The 24612-nt window shown below is 41.9% G+C and overlaps 1 protein-coding gene across 2 annotated transcripts in view; it reads left to right on the forward strand.

Moving 5' to 3' along the window:
• LOC134358554 (zinc finger protein 609-like) overlaps nt 1-24612 on the forward strand; it is a 227307-nt gene that overhangs the window by 147587 nt on the left and 55108 nt on the right. The window lies entirely within an intron of this gene.

Genomic DNA, 24612 nt, shown 5'->3' on the forward strand with positions numbered 1-24612 from the left:
TAGGATCAAATCACAGTCTGAAGTCACACAGGCCAACTCAAACTCTGAGGAGGTTAATTATTGCATTTGATTATTATCACCATTTCCAATACTGTTTCTTTAAATAAATTTGTTTAATTAAATTTACCAAGCTGCGGTGAAGGGTTTAAAATTCATGTCTCCGGTACATTGGTCCCTGCTTCAGGATTACTAGTCAAATGTCTTAACTACTAAATTACTGCAGCACTGTTTATAGGTTGCCTTTTATGTTACCCACTAATCTTACGTTCATACATTCTTCTTATCCTTATTTTCTTTCTCAATCCTATCCTATATTTTTTGCATACCTATGTGCCCACTTATTCTCCACATAATTACTCCTGTCTCAGCCATTCTCCCAAGCCAACACTCTTCATTTCTATCATTGGCTTTTGTGTTTTTTTAAAAGTTTATTCATTCTATTTTCTCTCTTTGAAGTTTGGTTCACCTTTGCCAACCCTCCCAAAAGTTTTGGAAATTTGTTGGCCTCTTCTAATTTATAAACGTGAGAAAATCTGCAGATGCTGGAAATCCAAAGCGACGCACAAAATGCTGGAAGATCTCAGCAGGCCAGGCAGCATCTATGGAATGATGGTTCCATGACTGAGAAGGAAGTGGGGAAGGGGCCAGAATAAAAATGGGGGAGGGGAGGAAGGAAGACTAGCTAGAAGATGATATGATAGGTGAAGTTAGGTGTGTGGGAAAGGTAAAGGGCTGGAGAAGAAGGAAACTGATAGGAGAGGAAAGTGGACCATAGGAGAAAGGGAAGGAGGAGGGGACCCAGGGGGGAAGTAGTAGGCAGGAGAGGAGAGGTAAAAGTTCAAACTGGCGAATACAGGAAAAGGGAGTGATTTTTTTTATGAGAAAGACAAATCGATGTTCATGCCATCAGTGTGGAGGCTACCCAGACAGAATATAAGGTGTTGCTCCTCCACCCTAAGGGTGGCCCCATCTTGGCACAAGATGTTGGAACGGGAATTAGAATGCTTGGCTACCAGGAAGTTCTGCTCGTGGCAGATGGACCAGAGTTGCTCAACGAAGCAGTCCCCCAATTTACAATGGGTCTTACCAATGTAGAGGAGGCCGCATTGGGAGCGTTGGGCATAATAGACAGCCCTGGTAGGTGAAGTGTTGCCGGACCTGGAAGGATTGTTTGGGGTTCTGAATGGAGGTGTATGGGCAGGTGTAACACTTAGGCCACTTGCAAGGATAATTGTCGGGAGAAAGATTAGTGGGGAGGGATGAAGGGACAAAAGAATCACAGAGAGAGCAATCCTGAGGAAAGCTGGGGGGGGGTGGGGCGGGCAGTGGGGAAGGTCAAATATGTTCAGTGCTAGTATCCCTCTGGAGATGGCAGAAGTTGTAGAGGATGATATGTTGGATGTGGAGGCTGATGGGGTGGTAGGTAAGGACAAGAGGAACTGTCAGTATTAAGGTGGTGGGAAGATGGAGTGAGCATGGATGTACAGAAAGTAAGGTGATGTGGGTGAGGACAGCATCAATAATGGACGGAGGGAAACCCCATTCTTTGAAGGAGGAGACATCTCTGATGTCCTGGAATGGAAAGCTGTGTCCTGGGAATTTAGCCCCAAGTTGGCTACTTTCCCTCTAAACATTTTTTGGAATATTAACTTTAAAATTTAGAGTTCTGAAATATTTCTTTGAGTCTTAGATTGTTAATTTATAATAAACTTTTTAACCAACTTTAGCACACTTTGAATATGTTTGGACAGGTTCTTGGATAGGAAGGGGTTTGAGGAATATGGGTCAAATACAGGCAATTGGGACTAATTCATGAAAGCATCGTGGTCAATATGGATGAGTTAGACCAAAGGACTGCTTTCCATGGTGTGTGAGTCTGATGAATGGATTTATTTAAGTTTGATTCTAGTTTTGTACTTGAATAAATCATTCTGTGTACTCTATCATTCCATCGTATTCTGACTACTTCTACCCAGAGAGTGCCTCTTGGCAGGGATATTGAAGTTACTTTACACAAAAAGTTCTGAAATAATAATCTGTCCTGTGGTGAATTTCATAAATTAAATCATAGAAAAAACTTTTACCTATGCACTTGATGAGCTGGAATATCTACTTCATTGAATAGAAGTAAACCCCCCTTTTGATTATTGCTTTAACTTTATTTCAAATTCCTCCAGATACACATGCCATTTTCAATCACCAGGATAATAATCCTTGTGTTCCTTTCTGTCTCCTGTTTGTTGTCACTCTTGTATTCATCCCACCTTGTCCCTTTTGTCATTCATGGGATTTAGTTGTGGTAAAACAAGCACACGTTATTATAAGACAACTGCTTGCATTTACAAACAAGCCTTGAATATGGGTAAATTCCAATGTGCTTCACATTGTCAAAAATTGGGAGCGATATTAGGTTGGAATGACTGATTGTTATTGAAAAATGTGGTTAAAGAGGGCATAAAGAGATGGAGCAGCTTGTGAAGGCTGTTGGAGAATGATGAATAATTTGAGTTGCTTGTGTGAAACAAAAGCACTTTATAACAATCTGAGAGCTATCGTTGGGATAATCTAATGAGTTGATTTAAGTTTTAAGGTCTATTGTTATCTTCTGGTTAGTCACTCAACAAAGTTCCACTGTGGATGTGCTGTTTGAGCCCCATATGGCACATGACATCCTGTCTCTTGGCAGAAGGGCAGGAAATGTTGGCATGGAGTGTTCTTTCTGCAGTACAGAATGTACTGCCCTAGGAGTGCCTGTATGCTTCAGTAAGTAAATCCTGGCCTGGTCCTGACCGATGTAAACCCTGATGACGGTTAACAATGGAGCAAGGAAGCAGGAATACTGCTCGTGAATTACTTCTGTGTTTCTGTTGTTTGACTCTGAATTCCCAAGTCTTGTAAAGTGATCAGCAAAATGATTTCTGACTTAGATAAACTCAAATACTGGGAACTGTTTACATTCCTTTGAATTTTCCTCCAGGAATACTGAATGTGTTTTAACTGGAATTGCCACTTGTGTATAGAACAAGTCGGCCTGATCTGTTCAGCTTGCACTCTGAATTCTAATCAGTTCATCTGTTCCTATTTTTGATTTTTAAATCTTGCTCTTTATTGCTTTTTTTTTTGCTCAGATTATAGGGTTGAATGGAGACTGGAAGTGTACTTAAGATGAATTGCAGAGGGGGGCTGGCGTGAGTGATCTTTCAAACTGAACTGGTCCTGATTAATTTTGACATAGACGTAATGGGCCTGTTTTCAGACAGTGTTGGTGTTCTATATGGTTTACAGTGAGCATTCTAATATTTGACAGTGAGCCCTGCGACTGAACCTCAAATTGCAAACCTGCGTTTTCCCGCTACTCCCAGATGGGGTTCTGCAACAATCTGACAGCTTCCTAGTCAGTTTCCAGCTCTTGATTCCAGGTAGTTCACTCCTTTACATTCTCAAACAGACATTGTAGGAGTTAAACTGATTTTTTTCTTTGGATTATTTGATTAGTATTTTATTTCTGTCCAGAAATCTCAACAGTGCACTTGTCTCTCCTTCTTGTGATGGGCACTTGTCGAATAAGCACTAAATGTAGGAGGCAGTTTCAGAATAAGGCAGTGATTTTGTTGACTTTTTACAGCTAACCCTGTGGCTGGATCATTTTCCCACAAAAATCCATCTCTTTTCAATTTTGAAACTTGTACAGACCCACACCAGGCAAAAGTTTATTGAGTTGGTGATGAATCTTGTTGGGTATTCGCTTCTCTGTCTCTATTACATCAGGAGTGTTACAGAAATCTGTGTGGTTGTGAATAATGTACTGGGTTTCAGGGAATAGTGCTGAGTCCCTGCTGCAACCATTTTAAATTACAGTAAATCAAGGAAGTAGTGGGTGCTAGAAATCTAAAATAAAATAAAAACAGAAAATGCTGAACAGAGAAGGTCACATCTGTGGGGAGACAAATGAAGTTAATGTTCCAAGTCGAAACCGTGTCTCAGTTTGCAGACTGTTTTAGTGCATATCAAAACCAACAGAGTTTTCTACTTGAAATGCTAACTCTTTCTCTTTCTGCAGATACTGCCTGACCTACTGAATATTTGCAGCAATTTTTTTGTAAATTATAGAAACACTTTGAACATGGAACAGTATAGCACAAGAACAGCCCCCTTGGTCCTTGTTGTCTATGCTGACCAGGATGCCAAATGAAACTAATCTCGTTTGATGGCACTTGACTCTGACCACTGCTTAATCCCACATGGTCTGATTATAGTTGCAACTTGAACTGAAATCTTTCTACCAGTTTGTTAGCAACTCCTGTCGTGATGATTGCAGGAAATTTCAGCAGCTGCTGACTCCTAGAATTTCCCCTGCTGTTTCTCTTATCTTGAGGGCAGAAACTGTCAAACCACTGACCTGTAACTGTTGCTGAAATCAGTAAACTGGATTTAGTCATTTTTGGGAACTGGTTGTGTGAAGTACATATATAGACTCTGAATCTCTGAAGCTTTTGCCATTCTGAAGCTTTTGCTAGTGTGTACTCTCCTCTGCTGGTCATCAGTTCCATTGAGAACAATGATTGCTGGCAGTGCTTACTAATATTTCAAGTGCTTTGAGGCATTCTGGTTAATTGTACCACTTTTTGATCACCTCCAATGAACAAACTGGGAAATGCTGCTGCAGGGAGAATTTTTTCACCCTTTTCTTCACCTTCAATCTTTTCCCTTGATCCTACTTCCCCCCCCCCCACCCTCCATCTTCCTCTGTCTCCCCCATCCCTCCTCCCATGCACCATTATCCCTTTCCTCCCATGTACCCTCTCCTGTCCCCTCCCTTGATACCCTGTCCCCTTGGTCAACACCTATAATCCCTCACACTGTCTGATTCCTTTACTCAGGCCCAACCAGCCCCATCTTTCTGGTCACCAACACCTCCACCCAAACTTTCCATTCACCTTCCCATCATTGAATATTCCCATCTCCTAATCTGCCCCCTCTTCCACCGAACCCTTTATTGCCCCCAGTGCCCCTTTACTACCCTGAGTCTCAGAAGCCTGTCGGCTAACAACATGGAAAAGTTCCGGTCACGCACCTCTGAAAAGTTAATAAATATCTCAGTAAGGAAGGTGACTGTGTAATCTTCACAAATTAGATTCTTGACTATTCCCCCATGCCTTTAGTTCTTGGACATTGGATAAACATCTGAAGTAAACTAAGGACACAGTGCCCTTGAGGACATGACAGCAATAACCAGTCCATCCAGCTCTTCAGAGAGTAGTCTGGGGAGCTATAAGCTCACCATTTGCTAAGAGGTGTAAATCAGGTTGAAGCAAAGCTAAATTTTATTATTGAAATCATGAGACCTCATCAGGACATCCTCACTGGCAAGTTTTATGCTGCTGAGATTGGATTGCACATGATGTTAATGTGTTGAAATTAATTTAAACATTCTTACCTGCTTTGGAAAAGCACACCTTTGTTACTAACACAGGAGATTCTGCAGGTACTGGAAACCTTAAGCATCATACACAAAATGAAGAAGGAGGAACCTAATAGAGGAGATGCCTTCTTCCTTTCCAGTCCTGATGAAGGGTCTCAGTCTGAAACATTGATTGTCTGTTCCCTCCATAGATGCTGCCTGATCTGCTGAGTTGTTCCAGCATTTTGTGTATGTTGCTCACCTCTGTTATTAGATTTCAAGGAGGTTGACAGATATCACGCAGTTAAGTTCCAAATGTAATCCCAAACATCTGGCAGCTGCATCTGGAATTCAATTTGGGTTGAAATTCTGAATTAATTTCCTCTTGATACTTTTTGATGGCCTCAATGTGCAGTTCTTTGAAAATCCTCACTGAGGAAATGCTTTCCCAACACATGGCAATGTCACTCGGTAAATATTAGCAAGCAATGTCTTCAAATATTGTTTTCTTTTGCTGTTCTCCTTTGCCTTATGTATCAAGTATGTGAGCTTTCCTGTTCATAGCCACAGAGGAACAGAGAATTAATCTCGTAATTATATGAATGTTTTGGTAATTTATTTAATTGACATTTTGTGTGCGTGTTTTTACGCACTGAACAGTTCAAGAGTGAGGAGCACAGAGGTTAGTGGGAAACTATTGACAGAGGTTAAATTCTAATGTGTTTGCTTTTGGGGAAAAGCTAAATTATCTGTTGCAACTAGAGTTGGTTGCAATTATTTTTTTCTTGAGTCAGCAGCATAGTTTTGGCTGTAGCAAAATAGCGATTTAAAACTGAACAATGAGATTTATTGTCACCATTAGTAAAGTTGAATGGAAGTGAAGTTTTCCTTGAGAATTTGGCCTGGATGTATCTGTCATCTGTCACCACAGGATTTATAGATTTATATCATTAAAATCCCCAGGGCAATCTCCCCCTCGAATCACATTTTACGACCATTCTTTGGTGTCAGACCCGAAAACTGAAAATAATACTTAAAATGTTTTTCCTCCCCCACTCTCCACCCTTATCCCCCCAAAAAAAGCATTTAAGTACAACAAATACATAGAAGAGTGAGATGCTGTAAAAAAAATACAGAATATATCGCTCAGTAAAAATCTTAGATACAATGGCTGGTGTTACAGCCTTTTGAACCATGTTGTTGAGATAATGCCATTACGGTTGCTTTAAATTTGGATATTGTTTGTGTGGGATCCCAAGTGTGGAGCTGATAAATGAGCTTGGGTTGGGAAAGTTAACGTGACTGACTCAGGGCTTATTGAAGTATATGGATGATAATTGTGCTGTGGGCACTTGTTCTGTTTGTTTTCTCCATGGGATGTTCACAGTCTACAATGTAACATTATGCAAGCCTTTGAGAAGCACTTCTGTAAACTGAGAATAGAGATCTTTAATTACCAAGCTTGGGTAGATAACACAACAACAATAAAATATCCCAAGATTCTAAACAGGAGCTTTATCAAAAAAGATTTTCACACCAAGTATCCTGCATAGATGAGGTAAGTTCTAAAAAACGTTGAGGAAAGAGTAGTCGGGAATTGGTGTAGAGAAGGTTTTCTACTTGGGTATGTCTAAGTCTACGGCCAAATATAAATCTTATCATGATGATGGTGAGCCTGTGGAAGTCTCAACCACAGAAGTCAGTGGAGGCCAAGTAGATTAAATGTATTCAAGAAGGAGGTAGATATGTTTCTTAATTTCTAAAGAGATGAAGAGACATGGGAAAGTCAGGAGCACAATATTGAAGAGGATCAGACATGATAAGTTGAATGGTGGAGCAGGCTATAAAAAAGGCTGAGTGGCTTACTACTATTTTGTGTTTCTTTGAAGGAATTCCGGAGAACCTTTAGACAGAAAGTGATATAAAAATGGAAGTCATATTGCTGAGGAACATCTGAGGTATTAGACAGATTTGGGAGGCTCATAGCTAAGTAATGGAGAATGACCAGGGATAGGAGACAGTTTGGTATTTGAAGGACTTTCAAATACAGTAGATACATGAGTATGAAAGGAAAGGAGAAATATGGATGATACACAGGAGGACATATAGTAGAAACTGGCATCAAGAACGGCACAATGTCTGGGCTGAATGGTCTATTCTGTGTTTGCTATTTGATGTTTAAGAAAATAAGCATAGGTTAATGGGTATGAGAGGAGACACCGGTATGGACATATTGAGCCCAGTGATCTGTTTTCTATGCTGTAAAATTTATGCAATTACTTTGAGCTTTCTGCAATAAATGATCAAGAACAGCTAATAACAGCACCAGTGGCAAATCCTTTGTTGAGGAAACACTTTCAGTTAGCAGATGGACCCTTTGTTTGCATGCATATACACTGATTTGTGGAAGTTGTTCTGGGTTTCATCAAATGGCATCAACAGGAGCGGGAACATTTGCTGAGATTTCCCCACTAACACCCTCTCTGCACTACAGTGTGACTCACACATCCATGGCTGTGGCTAAAAGTAGTGGAGCTCAGCTTGTGACAATGCATCTATAGTGAAGGCACCTGACTGCAGAGGCAGAGAAAGCTGGCAAGAACATGCTCATGCCAGCTGTGTTTAAGCATCTCATAAGATCTAGGACAAGTTCTAAAATAGAAGTTATTGAGTCAACAAGGGAGAAAGCATTGAAGTTCGCAGTGACGAACACCCATTTACACTAATCCAACCTTAATCCCTTTATCCTATTATTTATTTTCCCTACATCCTCATCAATACATTCCCCTCCCCCACCTCCAATATCTATTGCTCACCTTCTCTCTCTCTCTCTCTCTCTCTCTCTCACTCACTCACTCACTCACTCACTCACACACACACACACACACACACACACACCCATTAACAGTGGACAATTAATCTATCAATGTGCTGGTATTTGGGATATTTACAGGGGGAATGGGCAAACTCCCCATACCTGGCTGTCTGGCACTGAGAGGCAGCGGTTCTATCAGCTGTGCCACCCAAGTCAGTCAATCAGTTGTCTAACACAATTATTTTTACAATTTGCTGGAAGCCTCAGCATAGAATTGTAAAGCAAAGAAACAGGGCCTTCAGCACACTTGGTCCATGGTAACCATCAAGAATCCATCTGTAGCAGGGCTTCCCAACCTCTTTTAGGCCTTGGAGTCCTACCATGAGCCAAGGGGTCCATAGACCCCAGGTTACGAACCCCTTATCTACCCCCCTTATCTATAGTAATCCTATTTACCTGCACAATGCCCGTGCCCTTTTATGCCTTAGCAGCTCAGGTGCTTGTCCAGATCTATATTCTGGGGATACTCTACTCCACCCATACCAGCAGTGTGGTCCAAATTCCAACCATCCTCTAGGTGACAAAATTCTTCCTCAGGTTCTTTCTGACTCTCTTGCCCTCATCCTGAAGTTATGCCCTCTAGTTTTAGGTGCTTTCCTGGGAAATTTCTTAGCATATCCATGCCCCGAATAATTTTGTATACCTCTGTGAGTACCCCTCTCAGCCTCCTGCAGTTGTGAGAAAAACAAATCCGGCCCCTCCACTATTTCCTTGTAAGTGCATTGCTCCAACCCAGACAACATCCTGATGAATCTCAAACAAGAGAAAAGCTGCAGATGCTGGAAATCCAAGCAACACATACAAAATGCTGGAGGAACTGGCCTGCTGAGTTCCTCCAGCATATTGTGTGCCCTGATGTATTTGCTTTACACTCACTCCAGGGCAATTGTGTGCCCATGTCGTATGGCCCCCGAAACTGGCAGTGACAAGCCAATGTTTTGTTGACCTGCTCTTGTATATTGTGTCCTGTTTAATGAAGGCAATTATCCCATAGGTCTTTTCCCACATCCTGTCTACCTGCACTGCTAGCTTCGTGGATCTTTGCACTTGTACACCAAGGTTTCTCTGTTCCTTTCTGCTCAGATTCCGTCTGCCATTGCTCTGCCTATCTTACTGGCCCGTAGTCTATGGATATCTTCACTAACAACATGCTGTTCAATAGACAGGATAAACCCACCAGAGGTTGCAGTGCAAGGTGTACATTGAACCGTGGAATTACAGTCAATGTTGTGACTGTTTGATTCTCAGTGTACATTCCTGGTAGAGTGACACTGCACCATTGTTCCTGTAGGAAGGGTCAGACTGATAATCCATGCCACTTGAACAAGCCACTTATAGGGCAAGTACATAACCAGATACTTGTGGTTGGTCACTTATTGCAAGACACAAATTCTTAGAAGTAATTTGCTGCCCAGATTGTGTTCATATTGCTGCTGGACAACAAACTGATAACTGTTTTATTTAAATGCAATCTCATTATGGAATTGAAAGCATAATTTGCATCATATAATTTTCAAAGGCTTTGTTAGCAGTTGATACCTAATAACAAGTCTGAGTTCTTGATCCCACTGGCACGTCTCATGGAATTTAATATGTCTGCTTTTTTAACGATTAAACAATCAGGAGTATACCAGGAAAGATTATATTGATTATTTCCGTTTTTAAACTACTTTCAGTTTTCTCCCTTTCCTCTTGTATTAAGGCACTTGCATCTAAATTTATTCTTTATAAATTCTCATCTAACTCTTTCATCTGAGCTAGGATTAACTTCCTGTTTTGGGAACTCTGTTCTGTACATTTGCATTTACAAATTTACATAATGAACAGTTAACTTGCTCTTCTATTTCTACTGTCAGAACTTGTATCCCTGTGCTGCGAACATGTGTAGAGGTACAATGTCTAATTTTCATGAAACAAAAGGTTATAAGTTAAAGTGAATCAAGTTTCAGATGTTCTGATCAGTAATTCGGAGGCTGAATTGAAATCAATGCTCTGAAAGAAGATACAGACAGTCCTCAGTGTCTGCGGCTTCCGCGTCTGCGGATTCAACCAACTGCGGATCGAAAATACTATTTAACTATCCCCTGCTATCAGAAAGTAGAGTGTTCCTATGAAACCTTTCGTAAGCTGAACCCAAAAAATAACCTACCAAATCATACCAAATAACACTAACATACAGTAAAGGCAGGAATGATATGCTACTAGCAGAACCAGTCGTAACATCGGCAGCTTTCAAGATTCTTTCTCTCTGCGTGTAAATAGGACGAATGGTGGACGCAGGCAAGTTCAACGCACGCACAATGCCTTTATTTCGTTCACCACGATCGAAATGCTTAATTACGTCCAGTTTTACGCTAAGCGTAACATGCTTACAAGCTCTCTCAGGCTTTTCTGATACCTTAGGACAACATCTTGTTAACGGATGCACAAAATAAATCGAGATAAAGCACTCTTGCTGCTCAGGGTGTGCGCTGCCTCTATAACAGCTCACTGCAAAACAAACGCTGAACACTATTTTTACTTTTCATAACACCCTTACGAGCTCTCTTAGACTTTTATATAAGGGACTTGAGCATCCGTGAATTTTGGTATCCGCGGGGGTTCCTGGAACCAATCCCCTGCAGATACGGAGGGCCGACTGTACTGCATGAAAGAGTGCTTGAACTACTAACCTTCCCCATTCCTGATGCCATTAATTTAAAACAGAGAATGTTACAGCACACATGATGTTGTGATAATCTTTTAATCTACTCTAGGATGAATCTAACCCTTCCTCCATATAGTCCTCCATTTTTCTATCATCCTTTTGCCTATCAATGAGACTCTTATATGTGCCTAATGTACAGTGGTATGCAGAAGTTTGGACACCCCGATCGAAATTTCTGTTGCTGTGAATAGTTAAGTGAGTAGAAGATGAACTGATCTCCAAAAGTTATAAAGTTAAAGATGAAACATTCTTTTCAACATTTTAAGCAAGATTAGTGTATTATTTTTGTTTTGTACAATCTTAGGGTGAAAGAAAAGGAAAGGAGCACCATGCAGGAGTTTGGGCACTCCAAGAGATTTGAGCGCTCAGATAACTTTTACCAAGGTCTCAGACCTTAATTAGCTTGTTAGGGCTACGGCTTGTTCACAGTCATCATTAGGAAAGGCCAGGTGATGCAAATTTCAAAGCTTTATAAATACCCTGACTCCTCAAACGTTGTCCCAACAATTAGTAGCCATGGGCTCCTCTAAGCAGCTGCCTAGCACTCTGAAAATTAAAATAAATGATGCCCACAAAGCAGGAGAAGGCTGTAAAAAGAAAGCAAAGCATTTTCAGGTAGCCGTTTCCTCAGTTCATAATGTAATTAAGAAATGGCAGTCAACAGGAACGGTGGCGGTCAAGTTAAGGTCTGGAAGACCAAGAAAACTTTCTGAGAGAACTGCTCGTAGGATTGCTAGAAAGACAAATCAAAACCCCCGTTTGACTGCAAAAGATCTTCAGGGAGATTTAGCAGACTCTGGAGTGGTGGTGCACTGTTCTACTGTGCAGCGACACCTGCACAAATATGACCTTCATGGAAGAATCATCAGAAGAAAACCTTTCCTGTGTCCTCACCATAAAATTCAGTGTCAGAAGTTTGCAAAGGAACATCTAAACAAGCCTGATGCATTTTGGAAATAAGTCCTGTGGACTAATGAAGTTAAAATAGAACTTTTTGGCCGCAATGAGCAAGGGTATATTTGGACAAAAAAGGGTGCAGAATTTCATGAAGAGAAAACCTATCCAACTGTTAAGCACAGGGGTGGATCAATCCTGCTTTGGGCTTGTGTTGCAGCCAGTGGCACGGGGAACATTTCACTGGTAGAGGGAAGACTGAATCCAATTAAATACCAACAAATTCTGGAAGCAAGCATCACACCGTCTGTAAAAAAGCTGAGGATGAAAAGGGGATGGCTTCTACAACAGGATAATGATCCTAAACACACCTCAAAATCCACAATGGACTACCTCAAGAGGCACAAGCTGAAGGTTTTGCCATGGCCCTCACAGTCCCCCGACCTAAACATCATCGAAAATCTGTGGATAGACCTCAAAAGAGCAGTGCATGCAAGACGGCTCAAGAATCTCACAGAACTAGAAGTCTTTTGCAAGAAAGAATGGGCGAAAATCCCCCAAACAAAAATTAAAAGACTCTTAGGTGGCTACAGAAAGCATTTACAAGCTGTGATACTTGCCAAAGGGGGTGTTACTAAGTACTGACCATGCAGGGTGCCCAAACTTTTGCTTCGGGCCTTTTTCCTTTTTTGTTATCTCGAAACTGTAAAAGATGGGGGGAAAAAGTAATCTTGCTTAAAATATTAAAGAAATGTGTCATCTTTAACTTTATGCCTTTTGGAAATCAGGTCATCTTTCACTCGCTTAGCTATTCACAGTAACAGAAATTTTGACCAGGGGTGCCCAAACTTTTGCATGCCACTGTATCTGCCTCTACCACCACCCCTCACAGTATATTTCATGCACCCACCACTCTCTGTGTTTTAAAAAAAGGATTGCTTTGACATCTCCCCCACACTTTTCTCCAATCACCTTAAAATTATGCAAACGAATATTAGCAATTGAAAAAGTCTTTGGCTGTCCATTTGATTTGACCCCTCATCCTCCTTTTCTCCAAAGAGAAAAGCTCTAGCTTGCTCAGCCTTGCCTCATAAGACATGCTCTCGAATCCAGACAGCATCCTGGTAAGCCTGCTCTGCACCCTTTCTAAAGCTTCCTATAATGAGGCAACCAGAACTGAACGTAATCCTCCCAAGGGTGATCTAATCAGAGTATTATAGAACTGCAACAATACCTCACAGCTCTTGAACTCAGCCCCCCAAACACCATTTGCTTTCTTAACAACACTTTCAACTTGCACGGCAACTTTGAAGGACCATGGATCCCAAGGTTCCTTCCTTCCTCCACACTGCTAAGAATCCTGTCGTTAACCCTGTATTCTGCCTTCAAATTTGACTTCCAAAGTGGACCACTTCACACTTTTCTGGGTTGAACTCCATCTCCATCAAAATAATTTGTTAAACTTTTTTTGGCAGTTCACTCTGATAGCAAAGGGACCGTCATCTATATGAATTTCTAATTCAGGTTGTGAAATGTCTTGTATATTGTACACACCGTCTCTCCACAAGACTTGAGCTACTGTGACACTGTATTTTCCTTTGGAAATCAATAAAGTAAATACCTATAGTTTGATATTCAATCACCAGATCAGTGTAGGATTCCCACTGGCAAATTTCACCTGTGGAGACTACTACCTACCTGTATCTTGTTACCATGTTAGAGATTACAGGGGAAATCAGAAGAAACATCTGATGGGCCAGATGTGGCTTGGTTGGCCATAATCTGAAATAGGGCCAATATCACCATCCCCATTCCAACACTCTTTCCCCACAGCTCCACAAGTTATTCTCTCTCCAGCGTTTATCCAGTTTGAAAGGATTGATTGACTTTGTTACCACCATCCCTCGGAACTCCAGATCATAATTATAACTCCCCTCTCTCACATCACCCCCATCTTCCTTGTATCTTTTGTCTAGTGTTTTAAATCTGAGCCTTCATCAGCGGAATCAGAGCTGTCTGACCTGCTGAGAATTTGCAGCATTCTCCTGTTTTATACAGTGTGGTCACTGAGCTTGATTGACAGGAATTATCCAGTCATCTTCTCTTTGCCTCACTACATCCTGGCATTATCACTGAATGCAATTTTTTGTTCGTACGTTATATGTCCCAGATCACTTTGAAAAACTGCTCTCACAGAACCTATCAAAGTGCCCCACAAGTTACCGCATGGTACTTGCCCTTCCCCAGTTTATAACAGTAGCTATATTTGTACAGTGCTTCACTGACTCTGACATGCCTTGGGATCTCCTCAAGTCCTGAAAAGCATGTCATTAAAGCAAATTTTTTTTGCTTCCTTGGGTGCTGTTTGACAGCTGTTGGACGCTGTCCCTTTATAACATTAAGCTTTAAGTGAACAATCTGTTGTTTGTTGAATCTCTGGATTGCAAACATGTTTAAATTGAGCAACATCGTCCACCTGGAATCTGCACTGGAACAAAACTGCAGCTCTAGTGGGATGGCAGTCAGGTGAGCATACTTAGTCTCAAAAAGCAGACCCTCGGTGGAACCAGCAGGGGCTACGGTGCCCCCCTTTGCCAGCTCCATGAAATGGAAGACTGCCCATTATTGGTACGTGTCTCCAATGCAACTGGCGTACTGTCAGCTGCTTCGTGCTGACAGGGGTATGGGGTCAGAGCTTTAACTGTGCTGTAAATCTCTTTGATGCCACGAGCTGCAAGTTGAGGGACCATTTTACTTGTCTGTTAGAAACCTTGAACAGTCTCACCCCGGCAGGCTGCACTGTGCTGTGCTAAACTGCTTCTGATGGTGTTATTGCAAGGGCTTGCCACCTCTGCAAGAGGAATGAGTTCATTCCTAGCATCCGTTGTAATGAAACATTTATGAGGACGTAGGGCAATTGTGCTGGGGCCATGCTGTGCAAACACAGCCTGCCAGAGCAGAGTTTTGTTAGAGCTCAGCAGATTGTGGCTGGGTTCCCATCTTTGCACAGGCATGGCTTTGTGTGGAAGGAGTCCGACTACACCCTCACATTCCACCCTTTATTCTTCTCATTCGTTCAGACATGAATCTGATTACTGGAATTGCTGGGTAGCTTCGCCTGTGTCAGGTCGTTTCAGCTGCAGAAACTCCCTGCCTTCCGTGGGAGAGTGGAACAAAGGAAGGTGTTAGTCTGGAATTTTGGGAATGTCATTCCGCTTGATTTATCTGCTTGCAGTTCTCACTGGCTATTTACATTCTTTCCTTGAACTGCACAATGTTATGATTTATAGCCAGGATGCATTCTTCCCTTCCCCTTATGTCTTTCATCTTTGTGCTTCATTTTCTTCTCTTCCTGAGGTCCCTGGGTGCTCCTACCCCTTGACCAAGCGACTAGACAGCTAAAAGCTCAGCCGTTGACCCTTCTAAGAGATTGACACTGAGATCTTTTAAATCTTTTTCTTGGCCATGCTTTGAAAAAGCACCCCTCTCACCTCTGTCACTCCATCAGGCACTGTGAAACTAGTGGCTGCCAGTCGAGACCAGTTCTCGGTTGTACATTTGGCAAATTTATTGATCAAGGGAGTTAAAACTAACTTACAGTGCTTATAAAAAGTATCCCCCCCCCCACAGGAGTTTTCATTTTTTATTGTTTTATGTCATTGAATCACAATGGATTTAATTTTGCTTTTTTGACAGTGATCAACAGAATTATTTCTTCGTGTCTAAGTGAGAACAGATTTCTACAAAGTGATCTAAATTAATTACAAATATAAAACACAAAATAAATGGTTGCTTAAGTATTCACCCCCCACCCTTATGACACACCAAATCATCACTGGTGCCATCAATTGGTTTTAGAAGTCACAGAATTAAATGGAGATCTTTTTTTGGAAACCTGTGTGCAGTCAAGGTGTTTCAATTGATTGTAGCAAAAATACAAACAACAGGAATTCTGCAGATGCTGGAAATTCAAGCAACATACATCAAAGTTGCTGGTGAACGCAGCAGGCCAAGCAGCATCTATAGGAAGAGGCGCAGTCGACGTTTCAGGCCAAGACCCTTCGTCAGGACTAACTGAAGGAAGAGAGTTAGTCCTTCCTTCAGTTAGTCCTGACGAAGGGTCTCAGCCTGAAACGTCGACTGCGCCTCTTCCTATAGATGCTGCTTGGCCTGCTGCGTTCACCAGCAACTTTGATGTATGTAGCAAAAATACACCTGTATCTGGAAGGTGCAACTGCTGGGGAGTCAGTGTCCTGGCAAAAACTACACCATGAAGACAAAAGACTCCAAGCTGCTCCACAAAAAGGTTATTGAAAAGCACAAGTCAGGAGATGGATACAAGAAAATTTCCAAGTCACTGGATACCCTCAAGAAATGGAAAGAATATGGCACGGCTGTAATCTGCCTAAAGCAGGATATTCTCAAAAACAGAAGAACTGTGCAAGAAGGGGTCTAGTGAGGGGGGTCACTAAGAGATCTAGGACACCTCTGGAGGAGTTACAAGCTTCAGTGACTGAGTGGGAGAGACTGCATACAACAACTGTTGCCTGGGTGCTTCACTGTTGAAAAAACTTGCATGAAATCATGGCTAGAGTTTGCCAGAAGGCATGTGGGAGACTCTGAAGTCAGCCAGAAGAAGGTTCTATGGACCGATGAAACCAAAATTGAGTTTTTTGGTCATCAGACTAAATGCTATGTTTGGCGTAAACCAAACATCACTAGGCATCAAAAACACACCATCCCTGCTGTGAAGCATGGTGGTGGCTGCATCATGCTGTGGGGATGCTTCACTGCCGCGTGCCCTGGAAGGCTTGTGAAGGTAAAGGGTAAAATGAATGCAGCAAAATACAGGGAAATCCTGGAGGAAAACCTGATACAGTCTGCAAGAGAACTGCAACTTGGGGGAAGATTTGTTTTCCAGCAAGTCAATGACCTCAAGCATAAAGCCAAAGCTACACAGGAATGGCTTAACAACAGTAAAGTTAATGCCCTGGAGTGGCCAAATCAGAGTCCAGACCTCAATCCAATTGAAAATTTGTGGCTGGACTTGAAAAGAGTTGTTGACTCACAATCTCCATGCAAAATGACAGAGCTTGATCAGTTTTGTAAAGAAGAATGGGGAAAAATTGCTGTGTCCAGATGCGCAAAGCTGATAGAGACCTATCCACACAGACTCAAGCTGTAATTGCTGCCAAAGGTGCATCTACTAAATACTGACTCTAAGGGGGTGAATACTTGTGGAATCAATTATTTTGTGTTTTATATTTGTAATTAATTTAGATCACTTTGAAGAGATCTTTTTTCACTTTGACACGAAAGAGTTTTTCTGTTGATCAGTGTCAAAAAGACAAATTAAATCCACTGTGATTTAATGTTGTAAAACAAAACATGAAAACTTCTTGGGGGGGGGGAGTGAATACTTTTTATAGGCACTGTATGTTCTTTCCTCTCTAATGCTCTGCAAGAGCTATTACAGCAGGATTAAACTGGTTAATATTCTTGAGACACATCTTGGTTAATCCAGGCCAATTGTAGCATCCCAATGTGACTGAAAAACCAAATTACTGCGGGTGCTGAAAATCTGGAACAAAAATATAAAGTCCTGGACGCACTCAGCAGTTCTGTCTACCTAAAACTATTCAGTAAAGTTGGTAAACTTCCCATGCAACAAAGGGCAATAAAGTCTTACGTTTTGCGGTCACTTTGTTCTAGATCTTGGTTAACTTAATGGGCTGCAGATTTGGAAGTAAAAGTACATTATTTGTCAATATTTCTCTGTGTGCTGTTAGAATAATGTAATATTGATTTAATTTGGGTGATTTAATTTTATCGGACATAAGCAAGGATAAGATGTTACACATGTACATAGCTGAATCCTAACTGTTGTTGAATGTACTGATCACCTCTACTGGGAGAATATTTTTAAAAATCTGCTACAGAGATGGTGCGTAGATTTAATCTGTGGTTCATAAGCAGTAGGAATAAGCCTTTCTGTAGATCAAGACTGATATTTTAACTCAGCACCATTTTCTTGTATTAACCTTATGCCTTGATTTCCCAGTTCAGTTTTCAGAGTTTTACACAATGTGTGAGCTTGCATCGAGCTTAATTATTGTAGTTGGATTTGTATATTTCTGAGCCTAGTTGATTTCCTTGTGTTACAGGTTTTGATTGTTGCCTGCAGGATATAAGACCACACAACACATGCCAAATAATAGATGAGCATGGCTCAGAACTGAATGAGCCCTTGTGCTTGTACAGTTTGAAAACTTCGTGTGTTGTGAAATCAATCTGAAAGTGGAATTGCTGGATAATATATTGGTGTTTTGTTAACTAGATCAAATAAATTCTAAATCTAAAATTGCACCCTCGCCATCACTGAGTGCATCTCAAGTGGATTGTTAGTGAAATCAAGGTGTAGTCTGGTCCTTGGAAAGCATTCAGACCATATGTCTGTACAAAATGCTGATGTTATTTCTGATAATGATATAATTGGCTTTCATTATCTGTGTATTTTTCTTGTACTTTCTTCGAAATTACATACCTATCCTCACCTTCCAACTAGGAGTTTAGACCATCCTTGGTTTAATCTACTGCTGTGAAGTAAAATGAGACTATCCTGGTCATTGTGGCTTTTAAGTAGAATGAGTATAAAATCCAATTTTAAGGAGGGAATGAAAACTAATGTTCCTCTCTCTTACCCCCACCTCCAATCCCCTGTCCCCACCCAATCTTTTATGTACAAGTACATGTGGGATAATGGGAGAGGGCAGGATTGGAGTTGGCTGTTAGGAGCAGGTCAACTAACCTGCTGATGCACATGAAGAGTAACTACTGTGGACATGCCAGTGGACGAGGGCCTTTAGAAGGATACCGTACTTAGTGGAACTGAGTCTATTGCAAAGCCATTAAAAGAGAAATTTGAAGCAGCATGTTTCAAAATGTCAACAGTATTATCTGGAGAAGAGAAAATTGGGCTGGACTCTCACAGGTTGCAGTAATGCTGAAATTGACACCATTTGCTAAAGTCAATTTTGCTCACAGGAGTTCCACCAGAATACTAAACAAAGGATGCACATATAGTCTGTGGCTGTTGCCATGACATTTTGCTCTGGCTTGAGCATCTGCTTTTCCACTTACTATTGCAGGGTATGGGTATGCTTGGGGAAAATCCGTTTTTGATGGTCAGTCATGAGAGGGGGAAGAGCAGGAGACTGAGTACTGCAGGTTTGGTCAAGCTGTGTTCTGAGATGGCAGTACATTGGTGAGACACTGCAGCCCTCACTAAGAGAAAATGGAGAATATTCCTGACATTTCAGCACTCCATTGGAATTTAGAAGAATGAGGGGTTATCTCATTGAAATCTACTGAATATTGAAAGGCCTAAGTAGAGTGGATGTTCAGAGTATGTTTCCAATTATAGGAAAGTCTAGGACCAGAGGGCACAGGCTCGGAATATAAGGATGACCCTTTAGAACAGAAATGAGGAGGAATTTCTTATGAGGAGGATGAGGAATATGTGGAATTCATTGCCACAGGTGGCTCTGGAGGCCAAGTCATTAGATACATTTAAAGTGGAGGATGATAGGTTCTTGAATAGTAAGGATGTCAGCTGAATGGCCTAATACCAGACATCCCACCTCTCCCGGGAGATCCGGGAGTCTCCCGCATATCGATAGTGGCTCCCTGACGCCCGGAAATTATATACAATATCCCAGAAATAGATTTTTTTGAGAGGGAGAGGGAGAGCGAGCATCCTGATTGATCTCCCTTCGTTCTAAGAGTGGTCCCCAACCACCGGGCCGTGAGGAAACAATATGATTTGGCGATATGAAATGATATGAGTCATTTGCACCTTTCCTCATTCCCTGTCACGCACTGTTGAACTTGAAGGCACGCGAGGTCATGGCCCGTGCGTCATCCATGTCAGCGTGGGAAGGAGATCAACTCCTCGAGCTTGTAAATGACGGCGGGCTGAAAAGTTCGTTTGACGTGACATCTCTGCCGGCATTCTGGATCAAAATCAAGGCTGAATATCCTGCGATAGCCACGAAAGCACTGAAAACGTTGCTTCCATTTCCAACATCATATCGCTGCGAAGTGGGATTTTCTGCAATGAATGCAACGAAAACTAAATTGCGGAATAGACTGGACATAAGGAACCCCCTTCGAGTATCGCTGTCTCCCCTCACCCCTCGATAGGACCGTCTTGTTGCAGGAAAACAAGCCCAGGACTCCCACTGATTCAGCGATATTGGTGTGTTGCAATGATTTTATATGTTCATACGGGGAAAATATGCGCTGGTGTGTTTAATATCCAAATGTTACTTAAAATGTTATGATGCTATTGACTTATCACCTATATTCCGGTCATGGTTAACACCCCCCCCCCACCCCACCCCCGGTCGGCCGGTCCGCAAGAATATTCTCAATATTAAACTGGTCTGCGGTGCAAAAAATGTTGGGGACCCCTGCTAAGTAGACCTATCAGTTTTCTCTGTGGGCGGGCTTTACAGTCGACCTCAAAAATAATGACAGTGTTGCTCACTGCACTGTTTGTAGCAGTGACTTTTCTATTGCCCATGGTGGGTTAAAATGTAAAAGACATGTTGAGGTGAGTTTAACAGGTGTCACTACAGCACAGCTAACGTTACTTAAACTAGCTGGCTGGCTGCTAAGGAGCTACGCTATTGATGTCCTACGTGATGAGGCCAAACTCCCTGTAGACTTGCTTAAAGTTGTAATAGAATAAACATGATATAATATAATATAATATAGCACATATTTTAATGTCACATTTGCAGCATATACCCAACTTGGTTTACAGATTAGACAAAATCACTGAACAAAGTATTACATACATCCTTGGAGGTCGACGGGCGGGTGGGGTGGGGGGGTGCTACTCCCTGAAATGGTGGTGATACCTCCCTGAAATGAGTTTTTTCAGGGTGGGATGTCTGTAATACTGCTTTTATGTCTTGTGGTCCACAATTCAGCAGAGTCATTTGGCTCAGGGGTGAGCTCTGGCTAAATTTTGGGGCACGAATGTCTTGCAGTATGTCATGGGCAGAAATGTAGCAATCTCACACAAGCAGAAATCTTCCACAGGGTGGCTGTGATCATGAGTTCCTTTGGATAGTGGAAACCTGAAAGCTTTAAGAAACGTAAAGATACTCAGCAGTACCTGTAGGGAGTTTATCATAGACGGCTATTACAAATGGAGTATCTGTATTTTATTGCATTATATAAAATGAGTGGCAGTTTGTCTGGATAATATAGAATAGATAACTAGCAGACTTTTACTGATTGTATCTTAAAAAGATAATCAATTTGAAAATCCTTGTGCATGGATTTGATTCAAAAACACTGCATAACTTCACTGTTGTGTAATAGGAGGCTGGTCTATAAAACTGACCCTGAGCAAGGCCTTATCTACAAGGAAGGAAAGGGAAGTAATCTGCTTTTTAAGTGCAGGTTCTGCTCAAACACTCAACTGCTGCTAAACTACTCCTGCATGACCTCTGGCAGCCAGCCATGTCACTGTGTGTAAATGCTGGGGGAGGAGAAGGAGGTCCGGTTGCAGGAAACCCTGATGCTTCTCATTCCTAATGAAAAGCGAACTTGGAGCGCAGATTGCTAGCTAACATTCCATTCCAATTAGACACACATTACCTCAACATGGATTGGATTACTGTGTGTGTGTGTGTGTGTGTGTGTGTGTGTGTGTGTGTGTGTGTGTGTACGTGCCTCTTTGCTCACATGTTCAAACACAAGTACACGCTCGTACACATGCATGCTCTGGAACATTTGTCTTTGGTTGACCCAGAGAAGCATTAGAATTGCAGCATCTAGCTAGACCTGTACATAGCTGCAACTTCAAGGAAACGTTCACATCGCTTTGAGTGGAAAAGACTGAAGCTTAGTCTTCCCAGGCATTGGTGCATGTACAGATGGACCCAGGGTTCTACTGATAATTCAGATGGAAGTTTATTTATCACATGTACATTGAAAAATTCAGTGGAAATGCGTCATTTGCATTAAAATACAGCCCACCTGGGGATACACTGGCAGTAGCCCACAAGTGTTGCCATGCTTTCCAGCACCAACATAGCATGCCCGCAATGCTCAGCAGAACAGCATAGGACACAACAAAACAGCAAGACAAGCTCCAATCACCCTCCCCCCACCCATCCATGCACATACGCAGTCCTCTAAGCCCAGGAAGTAATGAAGTATTTTCTTGCTGGAGAAAATTTCTTCAATAAAAACAGTATAACTAAGCCAGTTATAAAATCTGCAGGCACATTATCGCAAGCTCCATGTTGTCAACATCATCCACATCAGAAACTGGAAAAGGAAATGTGATTGTCTATGATCGTGAAATATACTTAATGTGCCAACGAGGTAGAGGGTGACAACCTTTTGTACGCAGTTTAAATTCCTTTGTACACTAGTAGCAAAAGATGTGTGCTCGCGCACACGTTGGGGGCGGGGGGGCGGGGGGCGTTGCAGCAGAATCTGTTGGTGGACCTGGGAGCAGGTGAAGGGAAGGGCGATTTAAGATGGAGGTAGCTAGGACTGTGATAAGGAGCAACACAAAGGGCTACCAGTGGTGTTATCTGATAAATAAGGAAGGTAGCAATAGGAACCATTAGGGAGGAAGTAAAGATGGAAACTTGAGTTTTTTAAAAGGTGGAAAGCTATTGGGTGAACAAGAACTACAACTTCCTCCATCCCCTTCATTTGGGCAGCAACCAGCTGCTCCCACAATGCCTAAGCATTTCTTTGCCAATTATTTTTTCTGTCTCAAACAGCAGCAGTTGATTGGTAGTTCTCATTCACCAACAGGAGAGGGTTTCATTTCCTGCAAATCCATTTGTGTGTCTTACCCAGGCACAGTATCTTATCGAAATTGTCCCGGGGATGTTTGCCATTCTGCAGTGACCCAGAGATCTGCAAACACTGGAGCTTCAACAACGTGCAAAAGTTACCAAGACTGGTTGAAATTTGCAGTTCCTACTCAAAGCACTGTTAATTGGCAGGGTTTTGAGGAATAAGACCAACTAGACTGCTGGGCAAAGAACTGGTGCACACTCTGGGCCAACTGAGGCCTCCTGCAATATAACATGTTTCTTGTCTTGTCCATACTGCACCACCGGCCGCCGCTGGTCTATAAACGTGCAGTCCCTCATGCATGCAGTTGTAATTTAAATTGCGGTGTTTAAGAGCAGGGACTTGAAAGTTTTACTGTCAGTGGTGGATTTAATGTGTGGCGGTAGGGAGTTCCAAACTGGAATGGTGCTAGGGTACAGTGAGTAGCGGTAGCAGTCCTTGTTCGTCTGAATGGTCTTGTAGTTCAGGGATTGGTTTTGTCGGGTTTCGTTACCAGGGGTGTCAAGTACGAACAGAGAGAAAAAGGTAGATACACAATGAGAAAATTATGTTCTACTAGAATTAGCACTGGGATCATTCCTGTTCTAAGCATCTGTAAGCATTTGAACTTACTAATCAGAAGGACAATATCAACGTTTATGAATAATTATAAAGCAAAATTTCAGAATATGATGTAAAAGACTGACGGAATGGAGGAAGTTCCTGATTTGTAGAAATAGTGTGCAAATACAGATGAATTTCACCATGGGTAATTGTAGTGAGGTAAATTTTGATACCGTGAATAAGGAAGCCACTTGCTTCTTGGAATTTTCTTTTGGTTTACTTGGAGCATCACAATAGCAAAACGTTGCATGTCATTGGCCACTAACAGTCTCCCCTACTACTTCCACACTGCCAGGGCAACCAAGAGACTCGATAATAACTTTCCAAAAATCTTGTGGTTTCCATATTGCTCTTCATTGTTCTGATTATTCTGTGGTATTTTTGTTAATAGTCTTAGTTTGATATCACTGTAAAGCAGGTGCATTGCATTTTCATGTTTAACTTCATTCCTTTCCTTAATGCAAATGTATCTGTGGCTTTTGTTGTCAGCAATTAAAGGTTGATTCATACTTTGCTGCCAACTAAAGTAAAGTGTGTCGGGTCCTCTGGGAAATGTGGTAACTGTCTGCTGGAGAAGATTTGATGTCTGGGTCAGCACTACTTTCCCAAGGTTTATTCATCTGGATCCAGTCCAGATCAACAGCCAATTTCAATGATGTAATCAACCATAAAAGGCACCAATTAATTGTCTATTCAGGAGTGCAGATGTTGAGAAGAAATTTCCCAGTCAAGAGAACAGCTTGAGATGCCAGCTGTGCCTGACCATCATGCTGGTTTGGAGATTAGTGCTGCCAGTAGAGCAGGCGACTGAAGTTAAGCCATTTTTATTCTCCACATATTTCCAACAAACTCTCTGCTCTCCCTTCCCAAGTTCTGTACTCATTTGCACCCTAAGGGCAAATAGTCAATTAACCTAGCAACTGGCATGTTTTTGGGATTTGGTTGGAAATCCACTGGGAGAACATGCAAACGCCACACCCAAGCACCGAGGGTTGAGACTGACTCCCTGTCGCAGGCACTATGAGGCAGTGGCACTGTTAGCTGTACCATAACGCTGACTATGTGCAGTTTCTTTCTTTCTGTCAGGGTGATGTCAATGACCCGCTGAGTACTGAGTGGATTAAATGAATTTCTTGATTGTTCTGTGAAGATTTGAATCCTAGTTTCAATCTATGTTGATGTAGTCTCGTCTTTCTGTCCCTGACAACATAGGTTAGCTTGTTTTTGCATTGCACTTCC

This window comes from Mobula hypostoma, chromosome 18 (genome assembly GCF_963921235.1).
Source record: "Mobula hypostoma chromosome 18, sMobHyp1.1, whole genome shotgun sequence".
NCBI lineage: Eukaryota > Metazoa > Chordata > Chondrichthyes > Myliobatiformes > Myliobatidae > Mobula > Mobula hypostoma.